This window comes from Somniosus microcephalus, chromosome 4 (genome assembly GCF_052327205.1).
Source record: "Somniosus microcephalus isolate GS21.2 chromosome 4, FLI_Smic_1.0, whole genome shotgun sequence".
Taxonomy (NCBI): domain Eukaryota; kingdom Metazoa; phylum Chordata; class Chondrichthyes; order Squaliformes; family Somniosidae; genus Somniosus; species Somniosus microcephalus.
The window spans coordinates 53781651-53805260 of NC_140990.1; the positions used below are offsets into that span (position 1 = coordinate 53781651).

The window sequence follows — 23610 nt, forward strand, 5'->3', positions numbered from 1 at the left end:
TGGATTCCTTCCTCTCTCTCAACTGGCCGGGGTCGAGGTCGGTGGGATTGTTCCCAGACATACTTCAAAATCCACCCCAAAGTGTATCCCATTAGGATAATGCATATAGTCCAGACCAGTACCCGTACCAGCACCCATTCCCATTCCTTATACTGTCTCCAATATTCCTCACTTTCTGTAAATGGTATTTGCTCTGGTGTAGTCATCTCTGTACTGGTGAGGGGTTGTAGACCTTTAACTGTGTCCAGTGCTTCCACCGTCCCATGCCCTTTATATCAACGCAAGCACACGTATCGCTGCTGATAAGGACTTGATAAGGTCCAGACCATTTTGGGGCAAACCCTGGTTTTTCTGGTAGGACCTTAACCATTATCTTCATTCCCGCAAGGGGAATGCATGGTAACGCAGTCAATTCTAAATCTTTGTCTTTTTCTTCCTGTTGTTCCCTAACCTGCTGTCTCATTTCTTTCAACTGTTTGCTTAACTCAAGGACATACCGGCAGAGCCTGTCTTGCAAGGGTCCTAGCTCCTCTCCTCCCGTGATTATTCCATGGGGGAGTTGCATTGCTCGCCCTGTCATTAATTCATAGGGCGACAATCCTGTGGTGCGGTTTGGGATGGCTCTTAGTTTCATTAATACAACGGGCAACACATCTACCCAGCCTTGATGTTTCTCACCCAACACTTTGGCCAATGCGGCCTTTAAGGTTCTGTTCATCCATTCCACCATCCCGGAACTTTGGGGGTGATAGGGAATGTGGAATTTTTGTTTTATTCCTATCCATTCACACATACCCTTCATGACCGCACCTGTAAAGTGGGTTCCCTGATCTGAATCTATTTGGATCGGTACTCCCCATCTGGGAATTATTTCTTCTGCCAGTATCCGTGCCACCGTGGTAGCGGTACAATTTCGCATGGGGAAAGCCTCTACCCATCTGATAAACTGATCTATTATTACCAAACAGTACTTCTTCCCCTTGACATGGGGAGTGACCCGGTAAAATCTATCTATTTTCTCCCATGCACACCTTGGTCTCGGCTGATGAGCCATGCATATTTTTACGGGGCGGCCGGGGTTGTGTTGAGCACATGTCAGACATTGTTGGCAATACTGTGCCACATCCCTTCCTAGCCCCGGCCACCACCAGTCTGTTCCTGTAGTGTATGTGCCTTTAAGAGCCCCCTGTGTACTGTAATGCCGGTGGCCGGGCTATATAAGTCTGTATATTGTGTTGTATCAGTTAGTTCCCCTCCAGACTTTGTTCAGTAAACACCTGTGAAACCAACTCCTGTCTTCAGTGTCTCTATTAACACACGGATACAACAGTGGTGACGAATTGGAAATGGACTTACCTGCAATTCGGCAGCACCTCAAGGACATCGATTCCTCTGGCGTCCAAAGTCGAAGAAAAGCAAGAAAAAGAAAAAGCTGTGGTTTCACCAGCTAGCCGAGCTGGTGGCAGGTACTGCAATAATCCTTCCTGGGCATTGGGCTGGGGCTCCAGCGGCTGGCTCTGCAGCCAGGCCAAGCAGCGAAGGTGGAGGCAAGCAGTAACAGACGGGGAGGGAGCACTCGGGAGACGGCCGGCGCTGCAAGCAGGTCGGCGTTCAGACCTAGCAGAGAGAGTCCGGCGGGAACGAGTCTCCACCTGTAAATAAATAAATAAAAAGAAGGGAAACCCGTGGAAAAAAGCATTGTCATCGGCAGCAGCGGCGGGGAAGCGCCATATATTTTCTGCAGAAAAGAAAGAAAAGCGCGGGAAGCGCCATTTTTTTTCCAGGATGCCTAAGTCTGGCAATATTGATGCTTTTGATAATGATATAGAGGATTGGACCACATATGTGGAAAGAGTGGAGGTATATTGCACCGCAAATGGAATAGAAAATGAATAAAAAGCGTCAGTACTTCTAAATCTAATGGGCACAAAGACATACGGGCTGTTACGAAACTTAATCACTCCAGCCAAACCAAAGGACAAGAATTTTAAAGAAATTGTTGATACCCTACAGGAGCACTTAAACCCAACACCGCTGCTGATAGCGGAACGATTCAAATTCTTCAAGAGGAATCAACACAAGAATGAAAGTAACGCTGATTACCTCACCGAATTAAGAAAGCTATCAAAGCACTGCCAATTCGGGGCAGGACTAGCAGATTATCTTTGAGACAAATTCGTCTGCGGTCTCCTAAGTGAAGGAACACAGAAAAGGCTGCTTTCTGAGAAAGATTTAACACTGGACAAGGCTTTCAGTATGGCTGTATCATATGAAGCAGCCGCAAAAGGAGCTGCAGAGATACAACAAAAGACACAGGACTTCGGCACCCATGAAATGACACAGGATTTCGAGAGATGTTATCACTGCGGCAGATCCATCCATGACCAGAGGGACTGCTGGTTCAAGGACAAAGCATGCAGGCAATGCAGAAAGATTGGACACATTGCACGGGTATGCCGATCTGGACAAAAAAAATCCACAGACAGGAAAAGAAAAATCAATAAAGAAAAGTACAGAAAGGTACAAATGATGACGGACAGTAGCTCCGAAGACCAGAAGAGCGATAGCGACTCTGAAAACAAGAGACTAAGCTGTCTCAAATTACATAATGTAATTGCCAAAGAAGATTACCAGACCATATGGGTTACCCTCACGATAGCAGGGTCCCCAGTTACAATGGAGCTAGATACAGGATCAGCTCTGACCGTCATAAATCGACGGGATTATGACCGGCTATTTCCACATATACCTTTAAAAGACACATCCATTATCTTGAAAACATATACGGGGCAGAAAGTATACCCCAAAGGAAAAATAAGGGTGCCTGTTGTATACAACGGCAAGGAAATACAAAAGTTGTATTTATACGTTCTACAAGATGGTGGTCCACCGCTGTTGGGACGTGAATGGATCAGGAAAATACGTTTAGACTGGCACTCCATTCAGGCACTGACGGTGACCAGTAAGGAAAAAAACGATGATGACGTCATACCTGAACGATTAAAAGAAATCTTGGCCAACGCCAAAGAAGTGTTTCAAGAGAAACTAGGAACCTTGAAAGGCATCACCGCCTCAATAAAAGTGGAAGATGCGGCAATTCCTAAGTTTTTTAAGGCAAGGCCGGTGCCATACGCAATTCGTCCAGCAGTCGAGGCAGAGCTGGAGAATTTGGAAAAGGCAGGCGTATTATCCAAAATAGATTGGAGCGAGTGGGCAACACCCATCATCCCAGTCATGAAGAAAACGTTGAATAATGATAAATCTGAAGAACAGAGAAAAATTCGCATCTGTGGAGACTTCAAGGTGACTGTAAACCCGGTCCTTCACACGGTACTGTATCCTCTTCCGAGGATAGAAGATATTTTTGCCTCACTATCCGGAGGGAAACGTTTCACCAAAATTGACTTGGCACAGGCATATCTACAGATGGATGTTGAAGAGGCCTCTAAAAAGTATCTCACGATAAATACACACAAAGGCCTGTACCAGTACAATCGACTGGTTTTCAGAGTAGCATCCGCTCCAGCTATCTGGCAAAGAGCTATGGAGCAAGTCCTCCAAGGGATTCTGGGAACTCAATGCTACCTAGACGACATCCTTGTAACAGGAGAAAACGACAACGAACACCTTGCCAATTTGGAGCAGGTGCTCACTAGGCTGAGAGAACGGGGCCTACGAGCAAATCGCCCCAAGTGCGAATTTTTCCCGAATCAAATATCATATTGTGGCCACATAATTAATAAGGAAGGGTTGCATAAGTCACCTGAAAAAATTGAAGCGGTCATAAAAGCCCCAGCACCTGAAAATGTTTCACAATTAAGGTCGTTCCTGGGATTAATAAATTACTATCATAAATTTTTACCGAACTTATCAACTCTTCTGCACCCTCTTAATGAACTGCTACAAACAGGAGTAATTTGGAAATGGAGCGAAGACTGTAAACGTGCCTTCCATAAATGCAAAGACTTAATCACGTCCAAAGAAGTTTTGGCTCATTACAACCCATCACTGCCAATCAGACTGGCGTGCGATGCATCCCCTTACGGCGTAGGAGCAGTATTATCGCATAAATTCCCTGATGGCTCGGAACGGCCGATAGCTTTTGCATCACGCTCATTGAACTCAGCTGAGCGTAACTATGCCCAAATCGACAGGGAAGCATTCAGCCTGGTATGGGGAGTAAAGAAATTCAACCATTACCTACACGGACAAAAATTTACCTTGTTGGCTGACCATCAACCCCTCATCTCCATATTCAACCCTAAAAAGGGTGTTCCCATTATGACAGCACAAAGGCTACAGAGGTGGTCCATTTTTCTAGGGGCACACCAATATAACATAGAATACAAAGGATCAAAACAGCATGGGAATGCTGACGGTTTATCACGCCTACCGTTGCCAATGGTAGAAGAAGCACCTACCGTAGACCCAGTGGAGATTTTCCACTCTACCATAGTCGAATGTCTACCAGTAACAAATTCTGCCATTGAAAGGGAAACTAGAAATGACCTGACTCTCTCACGAGTCTATGATTTAACAGTGAAGGGATGGCCAGCACATGGCGAACCACTGTTGCCAGCATTCTCGCAAAGAAGAGAACAGCTGTCAGTGTGCCGAGGAACCTTGATGTGTGGATCCAGAGTGGTGATTCCACCCAAACTCCAGGATGAAGTTCTAAAGGAGCTTCACGAGGGGCATCTGGGTGGAGTGAAAATGAAGAACCTAGCCAGGGCGTTTGTATGGTGGCCAGGTATCGATGGAGACATCGAAGACATGACCAAGAGCTGCCTAGGATGCCAGAAGGTCCAAAACGCTCCACCACAAGCCCCTCTACATCCATGGGAGTGGCCCTCATCTCCCTGGCAAAGGGTACACATCGACTTTGCTGGTCCATTTATGGACTCAATGTTCTTAATCGCGGTTGATGCACACTCCAAGTGGCCGGAGGTAATAAAGATGTCCTCCACCACCACGGAAAGAACCATCACAGTATTAAGGACCATATTTGCCAGGAATGGGCTGCTGGAACAGATCTGTTCTGATAATGGACCGCAATTTGTGTCCGAAGAAATCAGGAAGTTCTTAAAAAACAATGGGGTTAAGCACTACACATCCGCCCCATACCATCCCGCCACCAATGGATTGGCTGGAAGGTTTGTCCAGACCTTCAAGAAGGCCATAAAGGCCATGGGTAATGAAGACATAAAACTTCAGCACAAGGTGGATAACTTCTTGTTTGCATACAGGAATGCAACACATATGGTTACAAACCAAACTCCCGCCATGATGTTCTTCAATAGAAGCCTAAGATGCCGGCTGGATTTGATCAAGCCAAACATCAGAAGGGACGTGGAGAACCGGCAATTTCAAGGCATGAATGAAAGGCCAACTAGAACCTTCCAGATAGGTCAACAAGTTTTGGCCCGGGACTACCGTACCGAGAAATGGCAGCCTGGAACTATCTGCACACGACTAGGACCACTGATGTATACCGTGGACATCGGAGAAAGCATAATAAGGCGCCATGCTGACTAAATCATAGAGTCATCCGAAAAGGGACAACCTACACCACGACTCTATACGCCTAATGATGAAGTAGAGATACCCATATCTACCTCCGATCCGTTGATACTGGAACCCGATGAACCCGACACTGGCATTCAAGCCGAATCAGCCTTGCCAAAAGAACCTACAACACCACCAGAAACTACTACACCACCGAGGCGTTATCCGGACCGAGTCAGGAAGCCTCCAGAGAGACTGACTTATAATTAATTAACTGCAGCAATGTGTAAATTATTTTTCTTGTAACATGTCATTAATGATTACTTAAAATATTATGTACTGGTTGGCTAAAAGGGGAGGAATTGTAGTGTATGTGCCTTTAAGAGCCCCAGGTGTACTGTAATGCCGGTAATGGCCACTCGGGCTATATAAGCCTGTATATTGTGTTGTATCAGTTAGTTCCCCTCCAGACTTTGTTTAGTAAACACCTGTGAAACCAACTCCTGTCTTCAGTGTCTCTATCAACACATGGACACAACACCCTTCTCCCTCCTATTCCTATCCAGCCTCCCCTTAAATGCATCGATACTATTCGCTTCAACCACTCCCTGTGGTAGCGAGTTCCACATTCTCACCACTCTCTAGGTAAAGAAGTTTCTTCTGAATTCCCTATTGGATTTCTTGGTGACTATCTTATATTGATGGCCCCTAGTTATGCTCTTCCCCACAAGTGGAAACATTCTCTCTGTATCCACTCTATCAAAACCTTTCATAATTTTAAAGACCTCTGTTTGGTCACCCCACAGCCTTCTATTTTCTGGAGCAGAGATGCCCAGCCTGTTCATCCTTTCCTGATCTGTATACCTCGCATTTCTGGTATCATCCTTGTAAATCTTCTCTGCACCATCTCCAGTGCCTCTATATCCTTTTTATAATATGGCGACCAGAATTGTACGCAGTACTCCAAGTGTGGTCTAACCAAGGTTCGAAACAGGTTTAGCATAACTTACCTACTTTTCAATTTGACACCTCTAGAAATAAACCCTAGTGCTTGGTTTGCTTTTTCATGGCCTTATCAACCTGTGTCATTACTTTTAGTGATTTGTGTATTTGTACTCCGAGATCCCTTTGCTCCTCTACCCCATGTAGGTTCTTATTTTTCAAGTAATTTGTGACCTCCTTATTTTTCTTACCAAAAGGTAATACCTCACATTTATCTGTGTTGAATTTCATTTGACAATTATAGGCCCATTCTTCAAGTTTATTAACGTCTTCTTGTAATTTGTTGCAGTCCTCCTCAGTATTGACTATCGCACCCAATTTGGTCTCATCTGCAAATTTAGAAATTGTGTTTTTGATTCCAAAGTCTAAATCATTAATGTAAATTGTGAACAACAGTGGTCTCAGCACTGATCCTTGTGGAACACCTCTTCCCACCTTCTGCCACTGTGAATAGCTACCCTTTACTCCTACTCTCTGCTTCCTGCCCTGAAGCCAGCCAGCAATCCATTCTGCTACTTGTCCCCTGACTCCACATTCTCTGACGTTATTCACTAGTCTATTATGTGGCACCTTATCGAAGGCTTTTTGAAAATCTAGATAAATTACATCTGCTGCATTACCCTTGTCTACTCTCTCTGTTACCTCTTCAAAACATTCAATGAGGTTGGTCAAGCAAGACCTTCCCTTTTAAATTCCATGCTGACTAATCATTATAATATTTTTGGTTTCTAGATGTTCTATTTTCTCCTTTAGTAGGGATTCCATTATTTTTCCTACCACCGATGTTAAGCTGACTGGTTTATAGCTCCCTGGACATGTTCTATCTCTCTTTTTAAATAGAGGTATAATTTTAGCTATCCACCAGTCCTCTGGCACTACACATTTTTCTAATGAATTATTAAATAATAGCACCTCTGCTATCTTTTTCTAATGAATTATTAAATAATAGCACCTCTGCTATCTCTTTCATAGTTTCTTTTAAAATGCGCGGATGTAATCTGTCTAGACCAGGGGTGTTATCCTCTTTGAGTTTGATTAGTATATTTAATATTTCTCCACTTTTCATTTTAAATGCAGTTATATCATTTCTAATCTTATCGCTGATGTCATGTCCACCTGATCTGTCTCCCTGGTAAATACTGAAGCAAAGTAATTTTTAAATATTTCTCCCATTTTGCTATTGCTGCCTGTGATTTTATCCTGTCCATCCCTTAGTAGCCATATTCCCATTCCCGACTTTTTAAAAAATGTATGTACCTGCAGAATATGTTACTATTTTGCTTTATGTTCCTTGATAATTTAATTTAATAGTCCCTCTTTGCCTTCCTAATTGTTTTTTTTAAATCTCTTTGTATTCTCCCTTGTCATGTTCTCCCCTGCTGTCCATGTACTTGGTGTATGCCTGTTTCCTTACCCTTAATTGTCCACTTGTGTCTTTATTCATCTATGGTGTCTCATGAGAGTTCAGTTTGTTTTTAGCGGAATATATTTTTCCTGGACTCTGTTGAACACCGTTTTAAATGTTTCCCATTGCTCTTCTACATCACTGTTTGCCCATATTGTCGTCAATTTTATTTTCCCAAGTTCTATTCTCAGCCCCTCAAAAATCAGCTTTTCTCCAATCTATTACCTTGGTCTTCGTCATACTTATGTCCTTTTCAATTATTATCTTAAAGCTTATTATATTATGGTCACTATTGCCTAGATGTTCCCCTACTTTTACTTCTGTTATCTGGTCTGGTTCCTTCTCCATTACTAGATCCAGTAGAGAATCCTCCCTTGTCGGGCTTGTTACATACTGGGTTAGAAAGGAGTACCGAACACATTGTCGGAACTCCATTCCTTTATCTCTTTACCTACAAAGTATTACATGGTATTTACAGCACAGAAACAGGCCATTCAGCCCAACAGGTGTTTATGCTCCACACAAGCCTCCTCCCATCAGCAGAAACAAACCCTAACTGTTAGAATGAACATGGGTCAGTCCTGGTTGTGATTAACAGCAGCAATAACAGCAGAATCCAACCCGTGTGAACTCGCCGGTGTTTCAGCAGGTTGGATGAAGTAGTGAATCCCTTCCCACAGTCCCCTCTCACAGCCAGAACATTTGAAAAGTCTTTTATTAGTGTAAAAAGACTTGCATTTATATGGCGCCTTTCATGACCACCGGACGTCTCAAAACGCTTTATCGTCAATGAAGTACTTTTGGAGTGTAGTCACTGTTGTAAACATGCTGTTGTTTACTGAGGTGGGTGATCAAGTGAATCTCTTTGCACACATGGGCAGATTAACAGCAGCAATAATGGCCTCTGCTAAAAGTGCACACGCTGGTGTCTCAGCAGATGTGATAAATGAGTGAATCCCTTTCCACAGATGGAACAGGTGAATGGTGTCTCTGCAATGTGAACGCCTTGGTGTGTCAGCAGCCTGGAGGAAACAGTGAATCCCTTCCCACACACGGAGCAGGTGAACGGCCTCTCCCCAGTGTGAACTCGCTGGTGTGTCAGAAGATAGGATGAAGAAGTGAATCCCTTCCCACACACGGAGCGGGTGAACGGCCCTCTCCCCGGTGTGAATTCGCTGGTGTGTCAGAACACGGGATGAAGAAGTGAATCCCTTCCCACACACGGAGCAGGTGAACGGCCCTCTCCCCGGTGCGAATTCGCTGGTGTGTCAGAACACGGGATGGAGAAGTGAATCCCTTTCCACACACGGAGCAAGTGAAAGGCCTCTCCCCGGTGTGAACTCGCCGGTGTGTCTGAAGATGGGATGAACAACTGAATCCCTTCCCACACACTGAGCAAGAAAATGGCCTCTCCCCAGTGTGAACTCGCTGGTGTGTCAGCAGGATAGATGACTGAGTGAATCCCTTCCCACACACGGAGCAGGTGAATGGTCTCTCCCCGGTGTGACTGCGCCTATGAGTTTCCAGCTTGGATGGGTAATTGAATCCCTTCCCACAGTCCTCACATTTCCATGGTTTCTCCGTGGTGCGGGTGTCCTTGTGTCTCTCCAGGTTGGATGATCAGTTGAAGCCTTGTCCACACAGAGAACACGTGTTCAGTTTCTCCCCGCTGTGAATGGTGCAATGTTTTTTCAGGCTGTGTAACTGGTTAAAGCTCTTTCCACAGTCAGTGCACTGGAACACTCTCACTCGGGTGTGTGTGTCTCGGTGCTTTTCCAGTCACACTGATGTTTGGAATCTTTTCCCACAGACAGACCAGACAAACATTTCTCCTTCCAATTTCAGAGGTCGTTGATATTCGGGTCCTGATGAATGGAGTGACTCTGTCAGATCTTGATATGATGTTTGGTTAGAGTTTCCTGACTGCAATTCCTGCCTTCTAATACCCTGTAAAAGGAGTTTACAAAAGTCATCACTGTAATTACAGGATAGAAATTCAGAACAGACAATTCTAGTTTCTATGGAACAATCTTTCCTTTCTTGTTCCCCCAAAGCTGTAAATCCCCGTCCCACACACTCTCCCCCCTCCCTGTGCTGAAATCCAAACCCATCGCACCATCTCAACAACAACAACAACTTGTATTTATATAGCACCTTTAACATAGCAAAACATTCCAAGGCGCTGCAGAGGAATATTGTAAGTCAAAAATTTGACACCGAACCACATAAGGATAAATTAGGGCAGGTGACCAAAAGCTTTGTCAGAGGTAGGTTTTAAGGAGCATCTTAAAGGAGGAAAGAGAGGTAGCGAGGCGGACAAGTTTAGGCAGGGAATTCAAGAGCTTAGGGCCCAGGCAACAGAAGGCACGGCCACCAATGGTTGAGCGAGAATTCTGAAATCAAGGCGCTGCTTTACCAGGAGCCAATGTAGGTCAGTGAGCACAGGGGTGATGGGTGAACAAGACTTGGTCCAAGTTAGGACACGGGCAGCCGAATTTTGGATGACCTCAAGTTTACGTAGGTCAGAATGTGGGAGGCCAGCCAGGAGTGAGTTGGAATAGTCAAGTATAGAGGTAATAAAGGCATGGATGAGGGGTTCAGCATCGGATGAGCTGAGGCACGGGTGGAGACGGGCGATGTTGCGGAGGTGGAACTAGGCTGTCTTTGTTATGCAGCAGATATGTGGTCAGAAGCTCATTTCAGGGTCAAATATGACACCAAAGTTGCGAACAGTGTGGTTCAGCCTCAGACAGATGTTAAAGAGAGGGATGGAGTCAGTGACTAGGGAATGGAGTTTGTGGTGGGGACCGAAAACAATGGCTTCGGTCTTCCCAATATTTAATTGGAGAAAATTTCTGCTCATCCAGAACTGTATGTCGGACAAACAGTCTGACAATTTAGAGACCGTGGATGTGGTGTATGTAACCTGTTCCACCTTAAGAGAACTTAAGCCTGTTCCACCTTAAGAGATGTACTACTTTCTCTGGCTGCTGTATACATAATACCGGTGGTGACCACCGGTATATAAGCACTGTGTAGTAATATTGTATTTAGTATAGTCCCTACCTCCAACCAGTAAAGACCTGTTGAACTTTAATCTTGTAGTCTGTGTTAGTAATTACAACTAGAACACACAGACTTAACAGTGGCGACAAGTCCGATTCTTACCCTGCGGCAGTTTATATCCACGGCGGCTTCGTCCACAGAACGGACGTCGAAGAGAGGCTTCCACCCTCATCACCCTGCTGGAAGACACGGCGTGCGGCAGACATCGAGATACCAGAGTGCAGAAGACATCCTGAACTCGAAGCCTCCATCAGCGGCTGTCAGCTATCTTCTTTCTTCCTCGGTGGTGGGTAAGCCGGGCAGCGACGCGACCAGAAAGTCGGCCGCGTTGGCTGTACAGACGGGGAGGGAAGACGGAGGAATAAGGGCGGTGACATCGATCGCGACCGGAGATAAGGGCCGGGCCGCATTCGGGCCGAAAGGCGCAGCGCGGGGACATCGATCACGGCTGGTGATAAGGGCCGGGCCGCATTCGGGCTAAAAAGGCGCAGCGTCTGGGGCAACTGAAGGCGCGAGAGCCGCAGTGAAGCGGAGACAGCGTCGGGGGACGGGTGAAGACCGCCAAGCGTGGGAAAACCGCCATTTTGTAGGCAGAGGACGAAGACAAGAGCGGGAAGCTGCCATCTTGGATAAAAATAAAAATAAATTAAATTGCAACGATGCCTAAACATGGGAACATTAATACCTTTGATAGCGACATCGAAGATTGGGCCATGTATGTAGAACGCATACAAAATTATTGTAAAGCAAATAAAATCCCAGATGAAGAGAAAGCACTAACATTATTAAACTTAATGGGTGCGAAGACATACGGGCAATTGAAACACCTTTTTATCACCAGATGAACCGGCGGATAAGACGTTCGAGGAGATTGTTACTGTCCTGAAAAATCATCTAAACCCCACGTCGCTGATGCTAGCGGAACGATTTAAATTTTACAGCAGAAGGCAGCTGAAGGATGAAAGCAATGCTGAATATTTAATGGAATTGCGTAAGCTAGCAAAGTACTGTCAGTTTGGAACGAGACTGACTGAGGCGCTACGAGATAAATTTGTGTGTGGTTTATTAAAAGAAGATACACAAAAGCGACTGCTCGAGGAGAATGAACTGATGCTTGAGAAAGCGGTCACTATGGTAGCAGCACACAAAGCTGCAGCGAGAGGCACGGCAGTAATGCAGCTATGGTCACCGGAACTCAGTACAAATAAATTGGGTTTGAGTACTGTAAAATGTTATCGTTGTGGAAAGACAACGCATGATCAGAACCAGTGTTGGTTTAAAAACCAAGAATGCAGAACGTGTGGCAGGCTTGGCCACATAGCTAAAGTATGCCGGTCAGGAAAGAAGACCAGCAACAAAAAGTCACCGCAAGGAAAATACATAAAGGTACACAAGGTGACAAAGAACAGTTCGACCGAACAGAAGTCAGATTCAGACGCTAGCAGTAATGAACTGGGTAGCTTAAGAGTACACAACGTTGGTAAGGATGCAGATCTCCAGACAATTTGGGTCACCCTTCAGATAGCAGGAGTCCAAGTAAAGATGGAATTGGACACTGGATCGGCATTGACGGTCATGAATAAGAAAGATTACAAAAGGTTATTCCAACATATTCCCCTACGGGATACGGAGATTATATTGAAAACATACACGGGGCAAAGAGTGTACCCCATCGGAAAGATAGAGGTAAAAGTGGTCCACAAGGGCGAAGAAAGCCAAGTAATGGACTTATATGTGCTACCTGAAGGAGGTCCACCACTACTGGGACGGGAGTGGATTAGGAAAATGAATATGGACTGGCACTCCTTGAAGGCACTAACGGTAGATTCCGGGGAAACAGATGTCAAACCTAAACGATTGTCCAAAATATTGGATGATGCTAAAGAGGTGTTCCAGCAGGGACTGGGAACACTGAGAGGAATTACGGCAAACATCAAGATTGATGAACATGCACACCCAAAATTTTTTAAAGCCAGACCGGTACCCTATGCAATACAACCTACTGTAGAAGCGGAACTGGAAGCGCTAGAACGTTCAGGTGTACTGTCTAAGGTAGATTGGAGTGAGTGGGCTACGCCCATTGTTCCCGTTATGAAACGTCCTTCGAGCAACAAGCCAGGAGAACCAGGGAAGGTTCGCATCTGTGGAGATTTCAAAATCACCGTTAATCCGGTGCTTCACACGGTGCAGTATCCGCTTCCGCGGATTGAGGATAGTTTTGCTTCATTGTCTGGCGGGAAACACTTCACCAAGATAGACCTGGCGCAGGCGTACTTGCAGATGGAGGTTGAAGAAGAGTCACGCCAATACCTCACGATCAACACGCATCGAGGTTTGTACCGGTACAATAGGCTGGTTTTTGGAGTGGCATCGGCTCCAGCAATTTGGCAGAGGGCCATGGAGCAGGTATTACAGGGAATTCCAGGCACACAATGTTACCTGGACGATATTCTGATTACAGGTGATGGTGATGAAGAACACCTCGCAAACTTGGAACTGGTGCTCAACAGACTGAAAGAGTATGGACTTAGAGTTAATCGGCAGAAATGTGAGTTCTTCCAGAAGCGGATCTCGTACTGTGGTCATGTCATTGACCGGGAGGGGCTTCATAAGTCTCCTGACAAGATAGAGGCAGTTGTAAAGGCTCCCGCTCCGGATAATGTCTCTCAGTTGAGGTCGTTTCTAGGATTGATTAACTATTACCATAAATTTCTACCAAATCTATCCACGGTACTGCACCCGCTAAATGCTCTTTTACAGAAGGGGGTACCATGGGAATGGAGCGAAAACTGTAAGAAGGCATTTCGCAAAAGCAAAGAATTGATCACCTCAGAGGAAGTGTTGGCTCACTTCAACCCGACACTGCCTATTCGGTTGGCTTGTGATGCTTCTCCATATGGTATTGGGGCAGTACTCTCACACAAGTTGCCAAATGGCACGGAAAGGCCAGTCGCGTTTGCATCCAGATCATTGACCTCCGCTGAGCGCAACTATGCGCAGATCGATAGGGAGGCTCTCAGCCTTGTATGGGGAGTGAAGAAGTTTAATCATTACCTGCAGGGCCAAAAATTCACACTTCTGACAGACCATCAGCCGTTGGTATCCATTTTTAACCCTAAGAAGGGTGTTTCAGTGATGACAGCACAGTGTCTCCAGAGATGGTCCCTTTTCCTAGGGGCACATCAATATCAAATAGAATTCAAAGGTATGAAGCAGCATGGCAATGCTGATGGGCTGTCGCGCCTGCCACTACCTGAAGAAGAAGAAACGACAAAAGTTGACCCTGTTGAGTTATTTCATTCGACCATCATCGAGTGTTTACCAGTCACCAATGCAAGTATTGAAAGAGAAACCAGGAACGACCCTACACTGTCCAGAGTCTACGAGGTGACAGTGAAAGGATGGCCAACACGTGGTGATCCTCTGTTACCGGCATTCTCGGCAAGGCGAGACCAGCTGTCCGTCTGCCATGGTACTTTGATGTATGGGACAAGAGTGATTATTCCTCCCAAGTTAAGGGAAAGAGTTCTAAAAGAACTGCATGAAGGTCATCTGGGAGGAGTTAAGATGAAAAGTCTTGCTAGGGCTTATGTATGGTGGCCGGGTATTGACCAACAGATAGAGGAGTTGACGAAAAGCTGCGCTGGGTGCCAAAAAGTGCAAAATGCACCTCCGATCGCACCACTACACCCATGGGAATGGCCTTCAGCCCCATGGCAATGCGTACATATTGACTTTGCTGGTCCATTCATGGACTCCATGTTCCTAATTGCGGTGGACGCACATTCCAAATGGCCAGAAGTGATCAAGATGAATACCGCTACTTCAGAAAAGACAATTGCGGTGTTAAGAACAATATTCGCAAGGAACGGATTGCCAGAACAGATCTGTTCGGACAACGGACCACAGTTCGTGTCGGAAGAATTCCAAAAATTCTTAAAGAAGAATGGGGTGAAACATTATACCTCTGCCCCATATCATCCGGCGACAAACGGGTTGGCCGAGAGATTTGTCCAAACATTCAAAAAGGCAATAAAGGCCATGAACGATGATTAGATTCCGCTACAGCACAAGGTGGACAATTTCCTAATGGCATATCGAAACGCCGCTCATGCAGTGACTAACCAAAGTCCTGCCATGATGTTTTATAACAGGAGGTTGCGGTCCAGGTTGGACTTGTTAAAACCAAATGTGCGGAGGGAAGTGGAAAACAAACAGTTCCGGCATATTAATAACAAGACCACTCGAAGTTTCGACGTAGGACAACCAGTGTTGGCAAGGGGCTATGGAAACGAAAAATGGCAGTCCGGAACAATTCGGGCCAGACAAGGACCTCTGATGTACACTGTAGATATTGGTAACAATGTGATAAGGCGTCATGCGGATCAACTGGTAGAATCGAGAGCAAGGGTCGAACCCATGGTTGCGACAGAGACAACTGTGGAAGACGTTAATGAACCTGAAGCATCTACCTCGGCAGGGAATGTACCTGATGATGATAACACCCAATGCATGGGAGACCAACTAGAGGAGTCACCTCAGCAACAGGAATCAGAGACCACTGAAAGGCGTTATCCAAACCGAATCAGAAGGCCTCCTGAGAGACTGAACCTTTGAACTGTTTATACCTGAAGTTATATATGTTATTATGTTATGTTAAATGGGGATATGACTGTTAAGCTAAAAAGGGAGGATTGTGGTGTATGTAACCTGTTCCACCTTAAGAGAACTTAAGCCTGTTCCACCTTAAGAGATGTACTACTTTCTCTGGCTGCTGTATACGTAATACCGGTGGTGACCACCGGTATATAAGCACTGTGTAGTAATATTGTATTTAGTATAGTCCTGACCTCCAACCAGTAAAGACCTGTTGAACTTTAATCTTGTAGTCTGTGTTAGTAATTACAACTAGAACACACAGACTTAACAGTGGAGGGGTTGAGAGAAGATGTAGTGAGGTAGAGCTGGGTGTCAACAGCGTACATCTCCAACATTTCTTTCCTCCACTCCCAGTTTTCCCCCTCCCTCTACTCTGGTTGGGTTCAGTTCTCCACCCGCTGTGTGCAGAGTGAGAATAAAATCAATGAGTCAATGATTGTCTCTCCTGGTCACTGGGACCCCGAAGCCCCGCCTGTAATGTATATACCTTTAAGGGGGGAACTACTTTTTACAGCTCATGTATACTGTAGTACCGGCAGTGACCACACCTGTATATAGCACTGAGTAGTAATCTGTACAGTTCAGTTCCAGAGTGAGCCACATTGAGTAAACACCTGTTGTACCATTCTCCTGCATTCTGTGTCTTACTACTGATGGACACAACATTGACGACGAGGCAAATTCGATCCTACCTGCAACTCTGCATCACCTCCCAGGGATTCGTTCCTGGAGACCAGTAGATTGGAGGTCAAGGCCAGAGACATGGGCGTCGACCACGGGCAACCACCCAGTCATCCAGCAGAGACTTGAGAATAGCGGGGGATGAAGGGCGTTCCGGTGATGACTGCGCAACGACTACAAAGATGGTCACTCTTTCTAGGGGCGCACCACTATGAGATTGAATATAAGGGCACGAAACAGCATGGAAATGCTAATGGGCTATCACACCTGCCACTGCCTACTGCGGAGGAAGCACCAGCAGTGGATCCTGTCGAAATATTTCATTCGACTATAGTTGAATAACTACCGGTAACTAACGCTCATATAGAAAAGGAGACCCGAAATGACCCGACACTGTCTCGGGTATATGATTTGACGGTGAAGGGATGGCCAGCACATGGCGACTCACTGTTGCCAGCATTCTCGACAAGAAGAGAACAGCTGTCAGTGTGCCGGGGGACCTTGATGTGTGGATCCCGAGTGGTAATTCCACCCAAGTTAATGGATAGAGTGCTCAATGAGCTTCATGACGGTCATCTGGGAGGGGTAAAAATGAAAAGCCTTGCCAGGGCTTATTTGTGGTGGCCGGGAATCGATAAACAAATCGAGGAGCTGACCAAGAGCTGCTCAGGATGCCAGAAAGTCCAAAATGCACCACCACATGCCCCTCTACACCCATGGGAGTGGCCCTCATCTCCATGGCAACGGGTGCATATTGATTTTGCTGGTCCATTCATGGACTCAATGTTTTTAATAGCCGTGGATGCGTACTCGAAATGGCCTGAGGTCATCAAAATGTCCTCCACCACCACGGAGAAAACTATTGCAGTCCTACGGATCATTTTTGCCAGGAACGGCTTGCCAGAATAGATTTGCTCCGATAACGGACCACAGTTTGTGTCCGAAGATTTCCGGAGGTTTATGAAGAAGAATGGGGTAAGGCATTACACATCCGCCCCGTATCATCCAGCCACAAATGGATTGGCTGAGTGCTTCGTTCAAACCTTTAAGAAGGCAATAAAGGCTATGTACAATGACAACATTCCGCTGCAGCATAAGGTGCACAATTTCCTGTTCGCCTACCGGAATGCGACACATGCAGTCACCAACCAGGCCCCAGCCATGATGTTCTTTAACCGAAGGTTAAGATCGCGCCTGGATTTGCTCAGACCAAACGTACGAAGAGATGTTGAGAGTAAGCAATTCCAGCACATCCATGAGAAGCCAACAAGGAGCTTCAATGTAGGGCAACCAGTCTTGGCCCGCGACTACCGAACAGAAAAATGGCAGCCAGGAACGATATGCACTTGGCAGGGCCCACTAATGTACACAGTGGACGTTGGGGAGAACATCGTGAGATGCCATGCTTACCAGATCCTAGAGTCACAGGAACAAGTAAACCCCATGCCTCGCCCATACGTACCTGGTGAGGAACCCGACGTACAGGTCGCATCTACCCCAGAAATAGTAGCATCGGAAGCTGATGACCCAACCGACGACAGGGTGCCAGAATCGCCTCCGCACCAAGAGCGAGACACTCGGGAAAGGCGCTATCCAGAAAGGATCAGAAAGCCTCCCCAAAGATTGAATATATAAATGGACTATTTTCAGCTAACGTTGTATGTTAAAAGTGTTAATTGTAATTAGTTTGATATTTAATTGTTAAATGAGTGTTATGGTACTGTTAATCGAAAAGGGGAGGAATTGTAATGTATATACCTTTAAGGGGGGATCTACTTTTTACAGCTCATGTATACTGTAGTACCGGCAGCGACCACACCTGTATATAGCACTGAGTAGTAATCTGTACAGTTCAGTTCCAGAGTGAGCCACGTTGAGTAAACACCTGTTGTACCGTTCTCCTGCAGTCTGTGTCTTACTACTGACGGACACAACACCGCCCACTCTCGGTTCCTGCCCAAGATGGCTGTGCATGCGCCGTGACCCCCGCCCTGCCCAAGATGGCGGCCAGTGACCCCGCTGACCCGGGCGGCCGGGCCTGTCACCACGGGGCAAACCCGGGGCCTGAGGCCTACACCGGGTGTTTGTGAAGCTTCCCAGCCCACCCGCGGCTCCAATTCCCCCTCCTTCTGTCCCCAGGAGAAAGCCTCACAGCCGCCGCCTCGCAGCTGGATGAAGCCCGGCCCCGGGGGCTGTTATTCGGCTCTAAGGCCGCAGCCCCTTTATTATAAAGCCGGCCTTGTGGTTTATTCTCCTACTGCATCCGCTCTGTCCCGACCACCATCTTCCTCCAGGCGGCCCAGGAACCCGGCTCCACTGAGCCTGCGCACCGGGCCCCCGTCACTCAGATAAGGCGTATTCACAATCGCTTGGCATTCTGGGTACCCACTGCCGCCATTGAGGATGTGAAGCAATTCCTGATAATTGATTCTTTTTTATGCGTATCAGCGGCCTGTCCTCTAAATAATACCACATGTCTTGGGTGAATGGAGCGGTTGAGGAACAGAAGACGTGCATTTGGACCAGGAAGTGAGGCAAGGAAAACATTTTAAAAATCCTTTCATGGGATGTGGGCGTCGCTGGCAAGGCCAGCATTCATTGCCCATTCCGAATTGCCCTTGAGAAGGTGGCGGTGAGCCGCCTTCTTGAACCGCTGCAGTCCGTGTGTGAAGGTGTGAACTACTGCACACAATACTCAAGATGTGGTCTCACCAAGGCCCTGTACAACTGCAGCAAGACATCCTTGTTCTTGTACTCAAACCCTCTCGCTATGAAGGCCAACATACCATTTGCCTTCCTAACCGCCTGCTGCACCTGCATGCTTACCTTCAGCGACTGGTGCACAAGGACACCCAGGTCTCATTGCACTTCCCCTTCTCCCAATCTATTGCCATTCAGATAATAATCTGCCTTCCTGTTTTTGCCACCAAAGTGGATAACCTCACATTTATCCACGTTATATTGCATCTGCTATGCTTCTGCCCAATCGCCCAACCTGTCCAAATCATCCTGTAGTTTCTCAGCATCCTCCTCACAGCACACACGCCCACCCAGCTTTGTGTCGTCTGCAAATTTGGAGATATTACATCTAGTTCCCTTGTCTAGATCATTAATATATATTGTGAATAGCTGGGGTCCAAGGACCGATCCCTGCGGTACCCCACTAGTCACTGCCTGCCACTCGGAAAAAGACCCGTTTATTCCAACTCTTTGCTTTCTATCTGCCAACCAGTTCTCTATCCAAGTTAATACCTTGCCCCCAATCACACGTGCCTTAATTTTACACACTAATCTCTTATGTGGGACCTTATTGAAAGCCTTCTGAAAGTCCAAATACACCACATCCACTGGTTCTCCCTTATCTATTTTACCAGTTACATCCTCAAAAAATTCCAGTAGATTAGTCAAGCACGATTTACCTTTTGTAAATGCATGTTGACTTTGTCCGATCCTGTCACTGTTTTCCAAGTGCTCTGCTGTTACATCTTTTATAATGGACTCTAGCATTTTCCCCACTACCGATGTCAGGCTTACCGGTCTGTAATTACCCATTTTCTCTCTACCACCAGCTATCCTCCAATCCATGGGCACTGTTCCAGATTCCATCGAATGTTGGAAGATGATCAGCAATGCATCTACTATTTCTAGGGCCACTTCCTTAAGTACCCTAGGATGTAGATTATCAGGCCCTGGGGATTTATCGGCCTTCAATCCCATCAATTTCCCTAACACCATTTCCCTACAAATACTGATTTCTTTCAGTTCCGCCCTTTCATCAGACCCTATGTTCCCCGACATTTCTGGGAGGTTATTTGTGTCCTTTTTGAAGACAGAAGCAAAATATGTATTCAATTTGTCAGCCATTTCTTTGTTCCCCATTATAAATTCCCCTGATTCTGACTGCAAGGGACCTACGCTTGACTTCAATCTTTTTCTCTTCACATATCTATAAAAGCTTTTACAGTCAGTTTTTATGTTGCCTGCTAGCTTACTCTCATATTCTATTTTCCCTTTCTTAATTAATCCCTTTGTCCTCCTTTGTTGAATCCTAAACTGCTCCCAATCCTCTGGATTACTGCTTTTTTTGGCCAATTTATATGTCCTCTCCTTGGATCTTATGCTATCTCTAATTTCCCTCGTTAGCCACGGTTGTGTCACCTTTTTTGTTTTATTTTTATGCCAAACTGGGATGAACAAATTCTGTAGTTCATCCATGCGGTCTTTGAATGTTTGCCATTGCCTATCCACCGTTAACCCTTTGAGTGACATTCCCCAATCAATCCTACCCAACTCGTGCCTCAGACCATCGTATTTTCCTTTATTTAAATTCAGGACCCTAATCTCTGAGTCAACTACTTCATTCTCCATCTTAATGAAGAATTCGATCATATTATGATCGCTCCGACCCAAGGGGCCTCGTACAACAAGATTGCTAATTAATCCTTTCTCGTTACATAATACCCAGTCTAAGATGGCCTGATCTCTGGTTGGTTCCTCGACATATTGGTCCAGGAAACCATCCCGTAAACACTCCAGGAATTCCTCCTCCACAGTATTGTTACTAATTTGGTTGGCCCAATCTATATGTAGATTAAAGTCACCCATGATGACCGCTGTGCCCTTTTTGCACGCTTCTCTAATTTCCCTTTTAATGCCATCCCCAACCTCCACATTACTGTTTGGAGGTCTGTATACAACTCCCACTAACGTTTTCTGCCCCTTGGTATTTCTCAGTTCTACCCATACAGATTCCACATCATCAGAGCTAATATCCTTCCTTACAATTGTGTTAATCCCTTCTTTAACCAGTAATGCTATCCCACCTCCTTTTCCTTGTTGCCTATCTTTCCTGAATATTGAATACCCCTGGATGTTGAGTTCCCAGCCTTCGCCACCCTGGAGCCATGTTTCCGTAATCCCAATCAAATCATAGGATCTTACAGTTAGGCTACCAAGGCTAGGAGAGGCTCTCTGAAAGATATGGGGAGCTGGGACTTGTCCATGAGGGTAACCAAATTTATGAGAACTTAAAAATTCTAGAGTAAGACAGGAGAAAAGGCCCAAAAATGGAACAATTGGTAGCAGGAAATCCATTAGTCTCCTCTTATCATGGAAAAACCAAGGAATTGACACACTGTTTAAAACAAAGCTGATTTATTTGGCATATATCCAGAATCAACATCACTGAAACAGATTATCTGGTCATTATCACATTGCTGTTTGTGGGAGCTTGCTGTGCCCAAATTGGCTGTCATTTGTCCAACATTACAACAGTGACAACACTTCAAAAAAAAAAGCATCTCATTGACTGTAAAGCGCTTTGGGACGTCCGGTGGTCATGAAAGGCGCTATATAAATATAAGTCTTTCTTTTAATATTAAACTCCAGCCCAGTTAGAAGGGTTATTAACACCAGCAAAAACAATCCCAACTGTCAGAATGAACATGGTTCAGTCCTGGATGTGATTAACAGCAGCAAAAACAGCAGAATCCAACCCCAGCTGTCACACATAAGCTCGCTGGTGTGCCAGCAGGTTGGATGACTGGGAGAATTCCTTCGCACAGACGAAGCAGATAATGGCCTCCCCCTCGTGTGAACACACTGGTGTGCCATAAGTTTGGATGAACCTCTTCCCAGTGAGAGCAACTAAACGGTCTCTCATCAGTGTGAACTCGCTGGTGTTTAATCAGACTCACAGAGCGTTTAAATCTTTTCCCGCAGTCCAAGGATTTCAAAGGTCTCTCCCCAGAGTGAACTCACTGGTGTCTCACCAGCTCTGCCGAGCGTTTAAAGCTGTTCCCACATTCAGAGCATTGAAACGGTCTCTCATCAGTGTGAACACGCTGGTGTTTAATCACTCCCTCTGAACTTTTAAATCTGTTCCCACATTCAGAGCATTTAAAAGGTCTCTCGTCAGTGTGAATATGTTGGTGTTTAATCAGCTCTGCAGCACTTTTAAAGCTATTCCCACAGTCACAGCATTGAAATGGTCTCTCGTCAGTGTGAACTCACTGGTGTTTAATCAGATCTGCAACACGTTTAAAGCTGTTTCCACAGTCAGCGCATTGAAAAGGCCTCTCCCCAGTGTGAACACGCTGGTGTTCAGTGAGATTCGATGAGTGCTTGAATCTCTTTTCACAGTGAGAGCAACTGAATAGTCTCACTTCAGTGCGAACATGCTGGTGTCTAATCAGTCCCTCAGAGCTTTTAAAGTTGTTCTCACAGACAGAGCATTTAAAAGGTTTCTCATCAGTGTTAACTCTCTGGTGTCTTATCAGGTGACATGGCCAAGTGAATTCCTTCCCACACACGGAGCAGGTGAACGGCCTCTCCCCAGTGTGACTGCATTGATGAGTTTTCAGCTGGGACGGGGAACTGAATCCCTTCCCACAGTCCCCACATTTCCACGGTTTCTCCATGGTGCAGGTATCCTTGTATCTCTCCAGGTTGGATGATCGGTTGAAGCCTCATCCACACACAGAACATGTGTCCGGTTTCTCCCCGCTGTGAATGGTGCGATATTTTTTCAGGCTGTGTAACTGGTTAAAGCTCTTTCCACAGTCAGTGCACTGGAACACTCTCACTCGGCTGTGTGTGTCTTGGTGCTTTTCCAGTCACACTGATGTTTGAAATCTTTTCCCACAGACAGAACAGACAAACATTTGTCCTTCCACATTCAAAGGCCGATGATATTCAGGTCCTGATGAATGGAATGACTCTGTCAGATCTTTGTTGTGATGTTTGGTTTGAGTTTCCTGACTGCAATTCCTGCCTTTCTAATACCCTGTAAAAGGAGTTTACAAAAGTCATCACTGTAAATACAGGATAGAAATTCAGAACAGACAATTCTAGTTTCTATGGAACATCTTTCCTCTCTTGTTCCCCCAAAGCTGTAAATCCCCGTCCCACACACTCTCCCTCCTCCCTGTGCTGAAATCCAAACCCATCGCACCATCTCCAACATTTCTTTCCTCCACTCCCAGTTTTCCCCCTCCCTCTACTCTGGTTGGGTTCAGTTCTACACCCGCTGTGTGCAGAGTGAGAATAAAATCAATGAGTCAATGAATGGCCCAGAACTTGGTGTCGGGGGCTTGCCGCGTGTGCAAGCCCCCGATCTGCACTCACTCTGCGCGCTGACATCTGAAGCCCGGGCCTGCTTGCATTTCCTGTCCCTGGCCCGGTTCAGATGTCAGCACACAGTTCTCACCTGATCCAGCGGCGTAGTTAGTGCGATGTGCCGGCTGGGATCAGGTGAGCACTGTACAACCAATCAGGGGAGGGGAAGGTTCATT

General features: G+C 45.9%; 1 pseudogene; it reads right to left on the bottom strand.

The window, feature by feature from the left end:
- Positions 1–8347: 8347 nt before the first annotated feature.
- LOC147118903 (uncharacterized) lies at positions 8348–22737 on the bottom strand (annotated as a pseudogene).
- Between the last annotated feature and the right edge of the window lie 873 nt (positions 22738–23610).